Source organism: Malaclemys terrapin, chromosome 11 (assembly GCF_027887155.1).
Source record: "Malaclemys terrapin pileata isolate rMalTer1 chromosome 11, rMalTer1.hap1, whole genome shotgun sequence".
NCBI classification, from domain to species: domain Eukaryota; kingdom Metazoa; phylum Chordata; order Testudines; family Emydidae; genus Malaclemys; species Malaclemys terrapin.
This window is the reverse complement of record NC_071515.1, coordinates 3,674,167-3,690,227: the sequence shown is the minus strand read 5'-3', so window position 1 is coordinate 3,690,227 and position 16,061 is coordinate 3,674,167. Positions and strand designations below refer to the sequence as shown.

Sequence of the window (16,061 nt, the reverse complement as noted above, 5' to 3'; positions counted from 1 at the left end):
CTGCTTAAGTCATTAATCTCTGGGAGGCAGCAGGCCCCTGGGTCATCCCAAAAAGCTGAACTGAACTATAATGACGCAGCCCAATAGTGAAGGTTATCTTTATGCAGAACTTCCGTAAGAGAACCTGACAATATCCACTGGGCAAATCCAGAGTAATGGATTCCTGAGCACCCCCAAATTGGTCCAGAACATCATCAATCTGTAGGATTGGCGGTGTATGTTTTTTGTAACAGTATTTAGCTGTCTAACAACCCCACAAAAGCAGTGTACTTTATCTTCCCTTGTGACTAGAAAAACTGGTGATGTCCATGAGACGGCCAAATCACTCTCTTTTTGACCTGTAACAGGTTTTCTACTGTCTTGGCACAGCTGTGCAAGAGGGTCTCTGTTTATGGGGTGTACATCTCGATGTATCGATATAGTGCTGTCAAATGAGCCCATCCCAGCTTGGCGGTAAGTCCTATAATTAAGATGCCTTTGTAATTGGACAACAGGATATTCACATCCTCCAAGGGCACTGTTGTATCGGTCACAGAAGATGAAATTGATACATTGGTGTTAGTGTGTAATTCAGCACGATCTTCATCTCACCCTGATGTTTGATTACGCACATGGAATCGCCATCGGATTCCAGTCTACAAAAATCTACTCCCAAACTGGACCATATCAGTGACCACAAAGGGGTGTCCCCTGCTGAGGCCCCAATATGTACAGTGAGATCTGCCTTGCCTTTAACTGACAATTCTTGGCCCTCAGTTCCGTGGACAGGAAGCTGATGAGGATAGGTCAGGGGGATATTTGCTCCAAGTTCTCAAGTCACTAGAGAAACAGCAGCTCCCGTAGCCACTAAACCAGGCAGCAGCTGTCTGATTCACAGTGACCCATACAACACCAGCAACAGAGGTAATGCTACTTCAGTAAATGGCCTTTGCTCTGCTTCAGTTAGTCCCTATTCTAGTCTGATTCACCAGACCGAGGCTAAAACGAAGTCCATCCTGTCGTGTGGACAGAACTGGATCTGAAATGGGCTCCCAGAGTTCATTTACTCAAGGCTGCAGGAATAAAAGCTGTGCTCAGCAATAATTAGAGATGCTAATAAGGAGCTATCTGAGTGAAAGACAAATGTCACTCCCAAGGGGGGGGTGGGAGGGTGAGTGTGTCCTGGGAGGCAGCTGTTGCAGGCACCTTGTGCAGGGCCGGCTCTAACTTTTTTGCCACCCCAGGCAAAAAAAAAAAGAGCACCGCCGCTGAAACCCCTGCCCCCGCAAGCGCCGTGCCACACTGGGCTGCCGAAACCCCCACCCCCCTCCCCAGCGCCACGCCACACTGTGCTGGGCTGCCAACACCCCCACCCCCCCCGCGCCGGGCTGCCCAAACCCCGAGAGGGGCTTTTCTGTCCCATGTTTCCCAGCTGGGTTTCTCCCCCGTGCAGATCCCGTCACACCCGCCCAGCCCAGGGGCTGCTCCAGACAGGGGAACAGGCTCCCAGCAGCTGTCGTGCCCTGCCCTAGCACAGCGACCCAGGAGTCTCCCCTCTCTCTGCAGCCAGCCCCTCTGGAAGGAGAGAGAGAGAGAGTAATTAGCCACAACCCCTGTCTCACCACTACTAGAGCCACAGCTCTTTCAAGCTGATACAATATCCCAGCACAGGCTGGCGACCAAGGCAAAAGGAGGGAGCTTCTCCTAGATATTTAGGCACCTAGAGATGCAGGTAGACACTGAGTGGGATTTTCAAATGTGCTGAAGCAGGTTAGGCAAGTCCATAGGAGTTAGGTGCTTTGGAGGGTCCCACCAGACACCTAAATACCTTTGAAAGTCTGGCCCAAGGTGCTCAAACACGAGGGCCCTGGTGCTCAGCTGGTGTCAGTCAGGGAGGCGGGAATCCGGCCCTGAGTCTGTGATAACGTCTCACGTTAACCAAGAGCATCAGCCCCTGCGCTCAGATAACCAGGGAGAGAGCGGGAGGCAGCGCTGGGCACACACATTCATGATTATGAATTATCTGCTCTCCTGAAATCTTCCCCTTTGGGCTCTGCTCTGAGCAGCCAGGGAAGCTGGGACCCCCAGGGCTCTCCCGGGATCTGGGCCCCTCTGAGCTGGGCAGTCACAGTGCTCTGAATTAAGCGCTGATCCACGAGTAATATGGGCCCAACCTCCTGGGCCAAATCCCTTCCCCTGCCATGCTCCAATACAACGAGAGACAAACCCCCAGCAGCGCCCCTTACCCAGGAATCCCGTAACAGCCTCCTGGAGATTGTTCTCTCGCGGGAAATCCCGGATTCTCTTTTCCAACTCAGGGAACTCAGGCGCTGGATGCGGTGACGTCGCCTTCTCGCCCCTGCAGAGACGTGTGTTTATTCCTCCTCCTCGTCAGCCCTAAGTTCCTGCCCCCCAGAGCCAGACGGGGAGCGGGTGGAAGCTGGACCATAGGCAGGGCTAATGGGGCTATGACCTCTACTGCCCAGGGAATTTAGGGCTGGCCTGGGGACTGGGGGCCTCTCTCCATCCAGAGAGAAAACCCAGCCTGGGCAGGGCCAGCCCCGGCTCCCCTCACACCCGCCCAGTCCCACGTCCCTACTAGGGCCTGGAGGGGCCCATTCTCCTGGCCCAGCCTCTCCTCAGCTTCTCCTCTCAGCCTCCAAGGCGCCTGTCACTCCCCATGGGGTGGGGGGCTCTGGGACGGGGACTCTGCCCCACTCGGGCCTGGGCTGGGACACTCGGCTCTCTCCTCACAGGCCCCTGGGCCCCATCACACGGGACAGGCTTTGGGCCATGACAGAGCTGGGGCCAGGTCCCAGCTGGGCCCTCAGGGTGACAGGCCCCCAGCCCCATGAATAATCACCCAAGCCAGCCTGGTCCCAGGGAGGGGTCTCCAGCCAGAGCTGTAGGGCAATCCCCTCCCCTGGGTGGGTCACACAGACACAGCGGCTGCAGCCCCAGGGCAATGGGGACGGAGGGGGGCTGGATCCAGAGGGTGAGACCCTCCCATAGTTGGGGCACTGGGTCTGCAGCCTGGGCTCTGAGTCTCTTCCCAGCCCGACGGAGTGTGAGGGGCAGACGGAGCCCGGACGTACCTGCTCACGGCACTTCTGACACCCTAGAGGGGAAGGAGAGACAGAGCAGAGAGTCAGTGCCCATGGCCCAGCTGGGTCACTCTGCTCTCCCAGCCCCAGCCCCAGCCCCATGGGCTGCTCCCCCAGTGGGGTGGCGGCACTAAAGGGCTGTGCTAGGGGGAGCAGCGCTGCCCTCCAGGGACGGCCGGGCCTCCTGCGCTGAGCCCTGGGACTGGAACAGCCTTTCACCAGCCTTCCCCCACCTCCCCGACAGTCCGAGCTCCTCTCTCTTTGCAGCCCGTGGCCCTGCAGATATCCCGGCCGCACGCTCTGCACTGAGCTTTACAGGGTCTTGGGGGCCGTCCCCTCCCGACACTGGGCTCTGGGTGCATCTGACACAGTCTCACCTGCAGCAGTTCCAGCACGGGCTGCTGACACTTCCCCTCCAGCTCCGTGATCAGGGCGCTGAGCCGGGAAATCTCCTCACCCAGGTGGGTGGCATTTTCCTCCCTCCTCCTCTTCATCTCCTCGTCCAGCTCTGCCAGCCGGGCAGGCAGGAGGCGCTCTTGTTCAGCCAGGAACTGGCGCAGCCGCTCGCACTCGGACACCACCAGCTGCCGCTCCACTTCCGTCTGACTCTGGGGTGCGCAGAGAGACGCAGGGGCAGGGCAGGGACACGGGGTGAGTGGGGGTCATGGGAAATGGTACAGGGCCTTGTCTGGGCTGCACAGAGCGTTTCATTCGATACCTTTGCCAGGGTAACTGTGTCTGCACTAGGCCTTTTGCTAATATGAAAATGTCACCAAAAATTCCATCCCCCCTACAATCAATCCCCCTCCCCCCCCGCATCACTGTACCAGCAACAGGTTGAAGTGCAGACCAGGCCTTGGCAAATGGTGCTGCCCAAACCACCCAATGGCCTCACTGGAACGTCTGACACTCAAACCCTGGGATCAGCACAAATCTCCCCCTGCTCCGCCCTGACCCCTGCCACATCCCTGCCTGCTCAGCCATTTTACTGGCCTCTCCCCCTGCCCTCCCCACCCCCCAGCACTAGAGAGCCAGAGACTGCTCCCAGCTACCCTGGGGTGAACCCTTTTACTCCAGTGGGAACTAACCCCAGGGTCCCAGAGGAATCTGACCCTGACCCCACTGACTTCGGTGGGGTCACTTCTGATGTACACCAGGCACCTGAGAGCAGACGCTGCCCCACACTGGTTAAAATGACCCTGAACCGTCTCCCTGCCTTGACCCTGGAAACCTTTAACCTTCTGCACCGCCCAGACCCCAACCAGCAGAGATCCTCCGCTGCTCTCACTGACACCCCTGTGCAAACCGGCTGGGCAGGGCAGGGCACCTACCAGGAGCCTCTCACTCTTCTTGTCCCAGTTGGATTTCAGTCCCAGGAGCTCTTCTCTCTCCTCCCGCAGACGCTCCAGGAGGCTCAGGATTTGCTCCTGCAAACAGACAATGGCTCTGGGGGCTGGTTTGGGGGCACTGGTTTGTGCCCAGCGACATCATCACCGAGCAGAGTAAGGCGGTGGGAGCAGGTCCCCCTTCTCCAGACCGCTGAAAAAGTGACCCCAGCTCCAAGATAACTCCCCGGGCAGAGCTGCTGGGCCTGGCCCAGTCCCTCCCCAGCACCATCATCTCCAGGCTGTTTCCTCCCATAGTCTGGTGCTCTAGAACAGCCCCTGGGAGGAGCTCTTTAGTGTGGCAATCCCCTTGGGGTCACACTTTTTCCAATGAGGAAAGCCACTTGGCTTCACCGCCTCCTGACTCTGAATCTCAGAGCCTTCAGCACCCCTGCTTCATGTCAGCAAGTCCACCTGAGTTGGACACCCAAGGGAGACTTGTACGCCCCAAGGGAGCCATGTACCCCCACTTCCTTACTCTGGAGTGACTCAACCATAGGGTTACCATATTTCAACAATCAAAAAAGAGGACGGGAGGAGCCCCACCCTAGCCCCGCCCCTGTCCTGCCCTAGCCCCGCCCCTGCCCCTTCCACTCCCTCCCACTTCCTGCCCCCTCAGAACCCCCAACCCTCCCCCCCACTCCTTGTCCCCTGACTGCCCCCTCCTGGGACCCCTGCCCCTAACTGCCCCCCAGGACTCTACCCCCTACCTGTACCCTGACTACCCCAACCCTTATCCACACCCCCACCCCCAGACAGACCCCTGGGACTCCCACGCCCCATCCAACCACTCCCCACCCCCTGACGCCCCCCCCAAAACTCCCGACCCATCTAAACCCCTCTGCTTCCTGTCCCCTGACTGCTCCGATCCCTCTCCCCACTCCTGCCCCCTGACAGCTCCTCCCCAGAACTCCCAAACACCCCCCCGCTTCTTGTCCCCTGACTGCCCCTCCTGGGACCCCTGCTCCTAACTGCCCTCCAGAACCCCACCCCCTACCTAAGCCTCCCTGTGCCTTGTCCCCTAACTGTAGGGTTACCATAATCCAGCAAGCAAAAAAGAGGACGGGAGGAGCCCCGCCCCTGTCCTGTCCTAGCCCCGCCCCATCGTGCCCTAGCCCCGCCCCTGCCCCTCCTACTCCCCCCGTCAGAACCCCTAACCCTCCCCCCACTCCTTGTCCCCTGATTGCCCCCTCCTGGGACCCCTGCCCCTAACTGCCCCCCAGGACTCCATCCCCTACCTAAGCCTCCCTGCCTCTTGTCCCCTGACTGCCCCCTCCTGAGACACTCCCCCCATCCTAACTGGCCCCCTAGGACTCTACCCCCTACCTGTACCCTGACTGCCCCAACCCTTATCCACACCCCCACCCCCAGACAGACCCCTGGGACTCCCACGCCCCATCCAACCACTCCCCACCCTCTGACAGCCCCCCCCAGAACTCCCAACCCATCTAAACCCCTCTGCTCCCTGTCCCCTGACTGCTCCGATCCCTCTCCCCACCCCTGCCCCCTGACAGCCCCCCCCCAGAACTCCCAACCCATCTAAACCCCTCTGCTCCCTGTCCCCTGACTGCTCCGATCCCTCTCCCCACCCCTGCCCCCTGACAGCCCCCCCCAGAACTCCCAAACACCCCCCCCTGCTCCTTGTCCCCTGACTGCCCCCTCCTGGGACCCCTGCTCCTAACTGCCCTCCAGAACCCCACCCCCTACCTAAGCCTCCCTGTTCCTTGTCCCCTAACTGCCCCCTCCTCAGCCCCCCCCCAAATCCCCCCAGGACCCTACCCCCTACCTGTACCCTGACTGCCCAAAACCTTATCCACACACCCCCCCAGAAAGCCCCCCCGAACTCCCGACCCCCGTCTCTCCACTGCCCCATCCAAAACCTCCCTGCCCCTTCTCCTGCCCCCTGCCCCCCTTGTTGTTGGCCTTTCTTCACCTAATGTCTTGGTGAACTTGCTCAGGAACTGCCTGAGCCGCTCGTCCCTGCACGCTGGGCAGCAGCGGGGGAGGAGCTCCAGACTGCCGGAGCCGATCTGCGATGCAGGGAGGGAGGGAGTGATTTCTGCTGCAGGGGGGAGGAGGGGGAAGCGGAGGAGGGGCTCTCTCTGGCTGAGTGTCGGAGCCCCATGTAAGTGGCACCATCCGGCCAGCTGCACTGTTAGCCGCGCGTGCTCTGCATGGCGGGGGGGGGGGAAGTCTGGACATTTACAAATTCCGCCCGGACGCTATTTTTAGCTTAAAAAGCCGGACATGTCCGGGGGAATCCGGACAAATGGTAACCCTAGTTTATAATGAAGTATCCTGTTAATCCTTTGCATTGGTTGTGAAGTTAATGCACATAAGTTGCAGTGCCTTAAACTCCTGTGTGGATGCTCTTATTCAAAAGTAAAAAGGTCTTAGTTTCGACAACAGCAGTCAGGGCAACCATCAAACATTGCAGGAGTCCTTCCCACAAACACTGTTGTGGCCTTTGACCTGTCTTGAACATTTTGAAGTTTGTATAATCCAAAAACTGGGGGTGGTTTAAGCCCAAAGAGAGAGAGAGAAGCGAGGGAGCACGCATCTTCACTTTCCTGAGCTCAGCACTTCAGTGTGCGCAGGATGGGGAAGAGAAAAGCCTTTACAATATTTTACAGGTATCAATTTTGGCCTGACAACAGTTCAATAAATGGTTCAAGATTAAAATGTAAGGTGATGTCACTGCTTTTCTCTGCCCTGCACTGGTCAGACATGTACTATGAGCAGAAGAAAAATCAGGGCTTTGGAGCGGAGCCCGGAGCAGTGGAGCTGCAGGTTTTTGCCTGGAGCTGGAGCACAGCTCCAAAGCCCTGGAAGAATGAGTGCCCAATAGTGCCCTGGTAGAGCCTGCTGTGCACATATAGGGCGTTGGTCTAGCTGTACATTGATGTCCTCTATAAACAAAGTATGTAAAGTGATGTCCCATTAGAATTAACCATTTGAGCCACAATTTTGGTGCTTTAAACTGTAAAGGTATGACACCTGTGTGGTGCTCTGCTCTGTTCAATGTTGATAACAGTCGGCTGCGTGGGTGTGTGTTCTCCCTGTGTGCTGTCCCAGCTCTGCGCAGAGAGCTGGCACAACAGATCTCGAGCGAACCACCCAGTGACCACAGACTCACTCTGATAAGGTATGAAGGCACCCAGCCAGGTTTATTTCCAAACGAAACACAGTCTCTAGCTCACCGGATCAGATGTCTACAGTTCTGCTAGTACATATGTGCTCCCTGACAATGGACTGGCTCAGCCAGTGGCAGGATTTACCACTGCCCCCTAGGCCAGACGAAGACATCCACTCAGGGATGCATTCTTATACACAGGTACAAACAAGTTACACATCACTCCTGACACATTGAGCACACCCCTCTACGTGTTAGGGTGCTACCGCTTTCCTGATACATGTTGGTTTGAACAAACAAGTCTATCCATCATGTTATCCTTTTGACCCTCTCTTTAAGATGGGTCAGCCTGTTCCTTATTATCTCTGTGGAATGTGTTCACACCAGAATGTTCTGGTGCCATCCTGGCACATACTCATCCTACTAGTACTTAATACCTTTTAACTATGTGTATACGTGCAATTAGTAGCCTTCTTCTTGCCAACTTCTGTGAGCAGGGCCTGCCTCTGGCTCACAGCTTAACTTTGCTTTATGTTAGCGAAGTCTTGACCATTACTTTAGCTCAGGACTTAGGTCTCATACCGGGCCCCTGATACAAGGGTTTATGTTTCAGGGCCTCATCTTACCGCATTCCCCCACTTTTTGTCTTTTTATGGGGAGGATGTTTACCCATCGTCCCAGAAAAGCATAATGCATGGACTAAAGATAACCCAGTGGGCTAAACACTGTTAGTGGTGACCTTATTTTACCATCCATACACTCATGCCCCATCTGTCTTTTTAGTCTGCACACTCCCTCGTACGACTGATAGACAGATTTTATTATCGAATTATTTTTAGTCCCTTATGGTGGGCCTGGGAATGTTAGGCCCGAGACCTCAACTGAGGAATGTAGTTTTATAATTGAGTCTTATAAAGGCACTCCCAAATAATTAATATATATAAGTAATATGGATATGGTGTATATATTTGTAGAGTATACGGGCATATATGTATAGTAAGTATGTGTACATATAACAGCACTTTATATCCAAGCATAACAATTCTTTTCCAATCTGATGTTGTAGTTTGGCCCTTGTGGTACTGCAGATAGCAACCCACTTTTATTAGGGCAATTACAGTTACCATCTGTATCATTATTAGTAGTAGGCCAATTTGAAATACTGGGATAGGGATTGTGATAATGTGTCCCACAATGCTATGTAAATGAGAAGTAAAATAGAAATTTGGAGTAGTGACACTACCATTGAGGCCTTTATATATAAATATATTGTAATTAGTTATTACATAGTACTGTCCATTCATGTTATAGATTACCCTTACTGTTGGTTGTTACCCTCTGGTAAGCTTCACTGGGCAGGAAACAGAAGTGGCAACTTCTCTGTTCCATTGGTTGAACTGCTCTGTGATACACCAGTAGTTGACATAGATCCAGTTGTTTTTATGGATGTTGTTTTCCAGAAAACGTACTGAATGGACAATAACCAATTTATCAAATATTGCTGTGTCAGGATGTAGTATTGATATCCAGACACTTAGCGAGATTGTTTTGAATAACATGTGTCTTAGTTAGGATGCAATGTCAGTAACCCAAATTATGACAGGTACTAACACGGAATTTGTTTACCCAATTTGTAGTTACTGTGTAACTTAATTTCTTTACCAATTTGTTTTTTTCCTTGCCTTCATGTTGTTTGCTGCCATTCATTTGTTGATTTTTACCTGTGTGTTGGTTAAACAGTTTAGCAAGGTCATGCACATTGTAAATGTTGTACAGCAATAATACAATACAGCAATAGTACAGTTGTTTTTACACAGTAACCAAGTTAAAAGAACAGGAGTACTGGTGGCACCTTAGAGACTAACAAATTTATTAGAGCATAAGCTTTCGTGGACTACAGCCCACTTCTTCGGATGCAGTTTATCCTGGTCCAGCTAGTGGTTTTTAGCTGATTGTTAACTTAATTGTCCATATATGGTAGATAGAGGTGTATTTGACCAGTCTCTTATTTATAAAGCACTTCATTTTTCTTTTCTTGATGTTTGGGGGTTTCTTCACCGAATACTGATATTTTCTGGTGTCTTCAGGGTGTGATATTTTCTGTGTCTTTGGCCTGTAGGATGCAACTTAAACAACTTTTGTTAGTTAACATAGTAAAGCTTTTTGTTTGTTTGTTTTTGTTTTCAGTAACCCAAACTTAAGACAAAGTTTAATTTAGTTTGTTTACGATGTAATAGGGACAATGTAATAGGGACCGAGTCTTTTATAACACAAGCTATACTTTTACAATTGTTGTATAGACATTCATTTTCATTTGAGGTGCATTACTAATATTTTATACTAAATGTAATGCTTAACTGCTAAAATAAATTCTCACAATCTTCTGTGAGAAGGTGTATTGCTTTTTTTCCCTACTGAACATTCTGTGCTAGCAAAAGAGTCAATAACATAATTTTTAACAAGTTTTTTTAGAGTTAATTTGCTTGTGATACTAATTTCACTCTTGTTAACTGTTTAGGAGCACAAACATTAACAACGACTGCTTGCCGTGAACATAACATAACAAAAGAAAAGTGTATAAGATTAAACCAACTATAAAATTCAACCAAAATACATTTTAAATACAGGTCCATGCAAATACTTTGAGGGTATTATGCTTTCATGATGCTTTGTTTTGTTTGGGAGCCAAAGGTGGAAACCTGTTGAAATTGTTTGGTTAGCTTTATGCAGAAATTGTTATTTTTAAACATTTTTGCTATCACATTCTTATAACTATATTTAACAGTGCAAACAAGTTTATAAAAACCCAAACAAGAAATTAACATTTTGTTAATATTATCTTTACCTTAATGTTGAGGTTTCCCGTACATTTTTTCTTTGAATCACAAAATAAAAAAACCCCGTAAAAAACAAAACTGTGATTAATAAAAGAGAATTCTTTTTGTTTGCAATTGCATTATTTGTTGAGGCAGAAATATATGTACCTATATTAGTAACTGAAACCTTTTTGAACTTTGCACAAAAAAATTGGTGTTAATAATACTATGATTATACCCCAACCATGATCTTAAAATAGTGTGGTACCACATATACATATATTTTTTAAAGGATATAAAATTGACTTTTGTTGCAGCAAAACAAAAATAATAAAAAATAGTCACGTGACACACACATACAACACAGGACAATGCACATGGCATACAGGACAAACTTACAATTAAAAACAAATGGCGCCAGATTTCTATTCATAACTATACAAAATAAGGCAAACAAAAATAAAAAATAAAATGGGTTAAACATTTGAATAAACAAGTTATTACCTTATTTAAAACTTCTAACAAAAATTGATAAAAATATATTAATATTTGCCAAATTTATTGTTTTAATTTGGTAACAAGGAATTTTGCATTACTTTATATTTAACATTATTTTAAAACTCTGCTATATGGAAATAAGAAAAGCCCATGTTTCAAATATTAGTGAGTGGTTAGAATTAGAAGCAAAGTGTGCATTTTGGTTGCTTGGCAACCATATCTTCAAGAAAGTTAGGAATAATTCCAGCTGTTGCATTCCTGAAGGGTTAAAATAATTAATTTACTGGATTTATTTAAAGTAAAGTTTTTACCTTGTTTTCTTTTTGTTTCTTGTTTTGTTCTGTTTTCAATTGCTTTATCTTTTGGAGGTTTCTGTAAAAAACTATAACTTTTAATTTTTAAAACAAAGAGAGAGAGACAAGTGAGGAGAGGCGGGGGAAAAGGGGGGGGGGGTGAAGAGCAACCTAGGAAGGTAGCGAGACCTGAGCCAAGAGAGATTAACTCTATCAAGGTATTTGAAAGTACAGGCTACAGCAGCAAGTTTAGCAAACTAAGAAAGCATATAAAGGAAAAAACTTAACCAATATGTAAAAATATTTGCGAAAGAAGGTTATATTTTTAGATATGAGCACAGAGTGTGGTTCCATGGGTCAAAGCAGTTGGGAACATGCACAGTTGGGAACTGCACCCCTGTTTTTTATCCTGACTTTGAGAGTGGGGGTAGTTACCTGCTCTTGTAAAACCTGAATTTGTTCCCCCAGTGTTAATGCATCAATTTGAGGTGTTAACCTACTTAATTTTGTTTTTTTACTTTGAAATTCTTTTTTATTCACTCCCCTGCAATTGAGTCGTAGCTCCTGTCTCCTAATGTGCTCTGTGAACTGTTCCATTTTTTCCTACGTCTGATTTACCAATTCAGTGAAAGTATTGTTTGCTACTCTTTCCTTCTGTGCACTTACTTCTCCCGTTCTGACAGTTTAGGTCTCAGTTTAAGTTTAACCGGAACCCTGGCTTTCATCATAAGGTGGTGGTTGCAATACAGTGGACCCCGTTTCATCTTTTAATTTTACTAGGACCACCTTTTTCCATTTCTGTCCACATTCTTCAGGCACAGGGTAGCTACCCCCAATTACCACCAATATTTATAACAGGGGACGGCACATGTAGTTTTTGTATGTAAGCAGAGTCAGGATAAGCTCTACCCTGACATCTGGTGGTGAATTATGGTGAGGGTTGAAAAGAACTCCAGGGGCTGATCTTGTTTGCATAGGCACACCCACCCGCCAAGCCTGGGACAACAACAACTGAAAGTGGTTACTTTGGCTGGTGTGGGATCCCCAGTTTCTCTGTTATTGGGGCAGGAAGAATAAAGTTTTGTTACCCTGATTATGTGAATCAAGGCCAGTGGAACTGTTGTATGACAGAGGGACTCACCAGTAACTAAGTAGCACTTGCTAGACAAGGGGTATGGGTTACAAAACCCAGTGAACTGAGAGAGGTTAGGGTGGGTCTTTTGCTCATGGTTTGGGTTATGAATCCTGTTTGTGGTGTTTCCCTAACATAATGCTGCATTGTTTCCCTCCTTTATTAAAAGGCTTTTGCTACACTCAGACTCCGTGCTTGCGAGAGGGGAAGTATTGCCTCTTAGAGGTGCCCAGGGGGTGGTATGTAATTGTCCCAGGTCACTGGGTGGGGGCTCGAGCTGGTTTTGCATTGCGTTATTGAAACGGAACCCCTAGATACAGAACCTGGCCCTTATTGCTGCCAACTCGGAGGGGCAGAAGGGTTACATGTAGGTTCCTTCCAACTGTTTCTAGTGTTTTATTCTGTTCCTGTGCTGGTTGTCTCTGGACTGCTTGCCACCCTGCATGGGGGGTGGGAGTATTCCAGGGCTTTGTAGCTTCTTTTGATTCTCTTAACTCTTTTTTTGTTACTGTTACTTGCCCCACCAGTTTTGAGGTGTGCTGTTTTAACCATTTAACAGCCCTGGTTATAGTTTGCAATAGTCTACATTTCAAGGCTATTGTCTCTGCCCTAGCCTTACAAATTACATTACATGTTTCTTCCCCATTATATTTTTTAAATTCATATGGACCTCTTTTGCTAGCAACCCAGCGGGTCCAGGAGTTATCAAACTCTGTGGGGATTTGCAGGGAGGGGATAATGGGGTTCCCTAGCTCGAGGTTTTCTGTCATGTTAAATCACGATTCCTACAGCGGACAGCTCGCTTACTCACCAGATCAGCGGTCGGGGACACCAATGTTGTCAGCTCCTGTCTCCTGTGTAGTGCTCTGCTCTGTTCAATGTTAACAGTCGGCTGTGTGTGTGTGTGTTCTCCCTGCACCAGCTATCTGCGCAGAGCTGGGACAGCAGATACCTCATTGATCTCAGCCTCTACATGCTCCTAACCACATGCGATATAAACCTTATCTTTTACTAAGTATGCACTCCCAGGAAAATTTAACTTAAAACACTGCCTTGTCTCATACATCTTTCTTACAGTATGATGGTAAAACTAATGAATCCATGATTGTGATATCCACAAAGGTGTAGAGGACACAGTCTGATCGGCTGCAACAAACAGATGTTTTTCAGCTCACTTAATACAGTGTGCTGTTGTGTTTCAGCACATGTGCAGGGGTGACCACCGGGCACAGAAACCTCCAGAAACAGGGTGTGGCTGCAATTACTAGACATATTCGAAGCTATAAAGGACACTTTCATTAAAAGCAAGTCAATAAGCCCTCAAGGGGGGAAATATTCTGAATATCTGCTGCGAGGGATGGCTTTGCTGACAACACAGAGAAGTGTTTGGAAAAGAAAGGGGATGCTGACATTCTTATTAAGCCAGATGTGGACACTACATACAGGGCCGGTGCAAGGATATTTTGCACCCTAGGTGAAACTTCCACCTTGCACCCCACCTCCCCCTCTCCCCCCCTCGGAGCATCGCTTATTATAAACTTTCAAAAATGAATACAGTGGAATCACATCTTACGCGGGGGTTAGGTTCTAAGGTCAGTGCGTAAGAGGAAAATCGCGTATGGTGAAAATTACCATAAAGTACAGTACACACAGTACACACAGCATACACTAGAACAGGGGTCCTCAACCTACGGCACACGTGCCAAAGGTGGCACGCAAGCCCTTTTTTTTTTTAATGGCAGGCTGCAAGTCCCGGCTGCCGCTGAGCCTGCTGCCAACCTGGGGTTCCGTTCACTCAGCCAGCAGCGGGCTGAGCGGGGCTGGCAGCGGGCTGAGCGGGGCTGAGCTGGCAGCCGGGACCCCGGCTGGCAGGAGCCGGCGGACGGAAACCCAGACTGGTCTGGGGTTCCGTCTGCCGGCTCCTGCCAGCCGGGGTCTCAGCCACCGGCCTGCTCAGCCCACTGCCAGCCCCACTCAGCCCGCTGCCGGCTGAGTGAACAGAACCCCAGGCCGGGACCTGCAGCCTACCATTAAAAAAAAAAAAAATCAGCTTGCCCACCAGTTAGTGCACTCATCTGGGGTGTGGGAGACCCAGGTTCAGTTCCCCCATCAGGCAGATGGGAAGAATGGCTGTGATCAAGGGTCTTCCACATCTCAGGTGAGCGCTCTAAGCACTGGGATAAAAGTTATAAGGTGGGCACCAGCCCATCTTCTCCTTTTCTGGCTGTTTTGTGTGAAGTTAGGCACCTGCTTACTTCATTCTCATCAGAACCCCCTTGGTCACCTAAGCCACCTGACTGCAGGGGGCAGGTTCCCAGCTCTGGGTCCCTAGATGCCTCCTCACAGTTGGGACTTGGGCATCAAACTCTGTGACCTAGGACACACCCCTCTCATCAGCATCTCCCATTGGCTAGCTTAGGTGGCTCTCAACCTCACACACTGGCTTTCATGAATTGCATTCTAAGGAGCCCTTCTCTCCCCATTCCTGGTGTAGGGAGCTTGGGCCCTAACTCACCTCTGTGGATCCCCATGTTCTTCCTGTGACTTTCTAAGTGTTCAGTGTCAGGAGGCCTAACATCCATGCACATCTCTTTGTGAATCTAGCCACTGCTGAGGGGTGTCTTTTGTTGTTGTTACCTTGGCGTAAACAAGGAGTGTGAACTAAAACAGTGGGGGACAAGGCACTTCAATTTTATCAGTGAGGAAAAGGCCTAAGAAAATGTCTCTGAAATAAGACCAGAGGACAGAGCGCTGACATGTGTGCACCAAAGTACAAAAGTGCAAATATTGTGTTGAAAACTTGTTCCGTATGTGTAACAGTGACAATGTGGGGAGGGGAGGACAGGGAGAGGGAACAAGTCTGTTTAAGGAACAGTGGTAAATGTTGTGCCTAATAGCTTGTGTTTAAAAGGTATTCATAAGTATTCCAAATACTGTTTACAATATTTGCAGTGTTTTGTATGTACAGTATTACATATTGTTTGCTATAGAAACTATCTACAGTGGAAAGAAACTAACACCATCTTAATTCAGGGTTTTACTTAGATAGCTGTGACGTTTAACTCTGTAGAATGCTTTTCCAAATTACAAAAATACCTTTCTTTCTTTGTGTCTGTCAGGGTTCCCTCCCCATTCTAAACTCTAGGGTACAGATGTGGGGACATGCATGAAAGACCCCCTAAGCTTATTTCTACCAGCTTAGGTTAAAAACTTTCCCCAAGGCACAAATTCCTTGCCCTGGGATGATATCGCTGCCACCACCAAGTGAGTTAGACAAAGATTCAGGAAAAGGACCACTTGGAGTTCCTGTTTCCCCAAAATATTCCCCCCAAGCTCCTTCACCCCCTTTTCTGGGGAGGCTTGAGAATAATATACCAACCAAATAGGTAACCAAGGTGAGCACAGACCAGACCCTTGTGTTTTTAGGACACTAAAAACCCAATCAGATTCTTAAAAACAGAACTTTCTTATAAAGAAAAAAGTAAAAGAAGCACCTCTGTAAAATCAGGATGGAAGGTAATTTTACAGGGTAATAAGATTTAAAACACAGAGGATTTAAAGTAATGAAAAAACAGGAATAAACCTCCCTCTTAGCATAGGGAAAATTCACAAGCTAAAACAAAAGATAATCTAATGCATTTCCTTGCTATTACTTACTATTCTTGTAATATTAGATGTATCATTTCAGTAGGAGCTGGATTACTTGCTTGGTCTCTCTTTG

General features: G+C 49.0%; 1 long non-coding RNA gene across 1 annotated transcript; it reads right to left on the bottom strand.

Moving 5' to 3' along the window:
- Positions 1-7,609: 7,609 nt before the first annotated feature.
- LOC128845436 (uncharacterized) lies at positions 7,610-16,061 on the bottom strand. Its single transcript, XR_008446655.1, has 2 exons — positions 15,998-16,061; positions 7,610-11,287 (listed from the first exon to the last, which is right to left on the bottom strand). It is a non-coding gene; the product is annotated as an uncharacterized LOC128845436 (long non-coding RNA).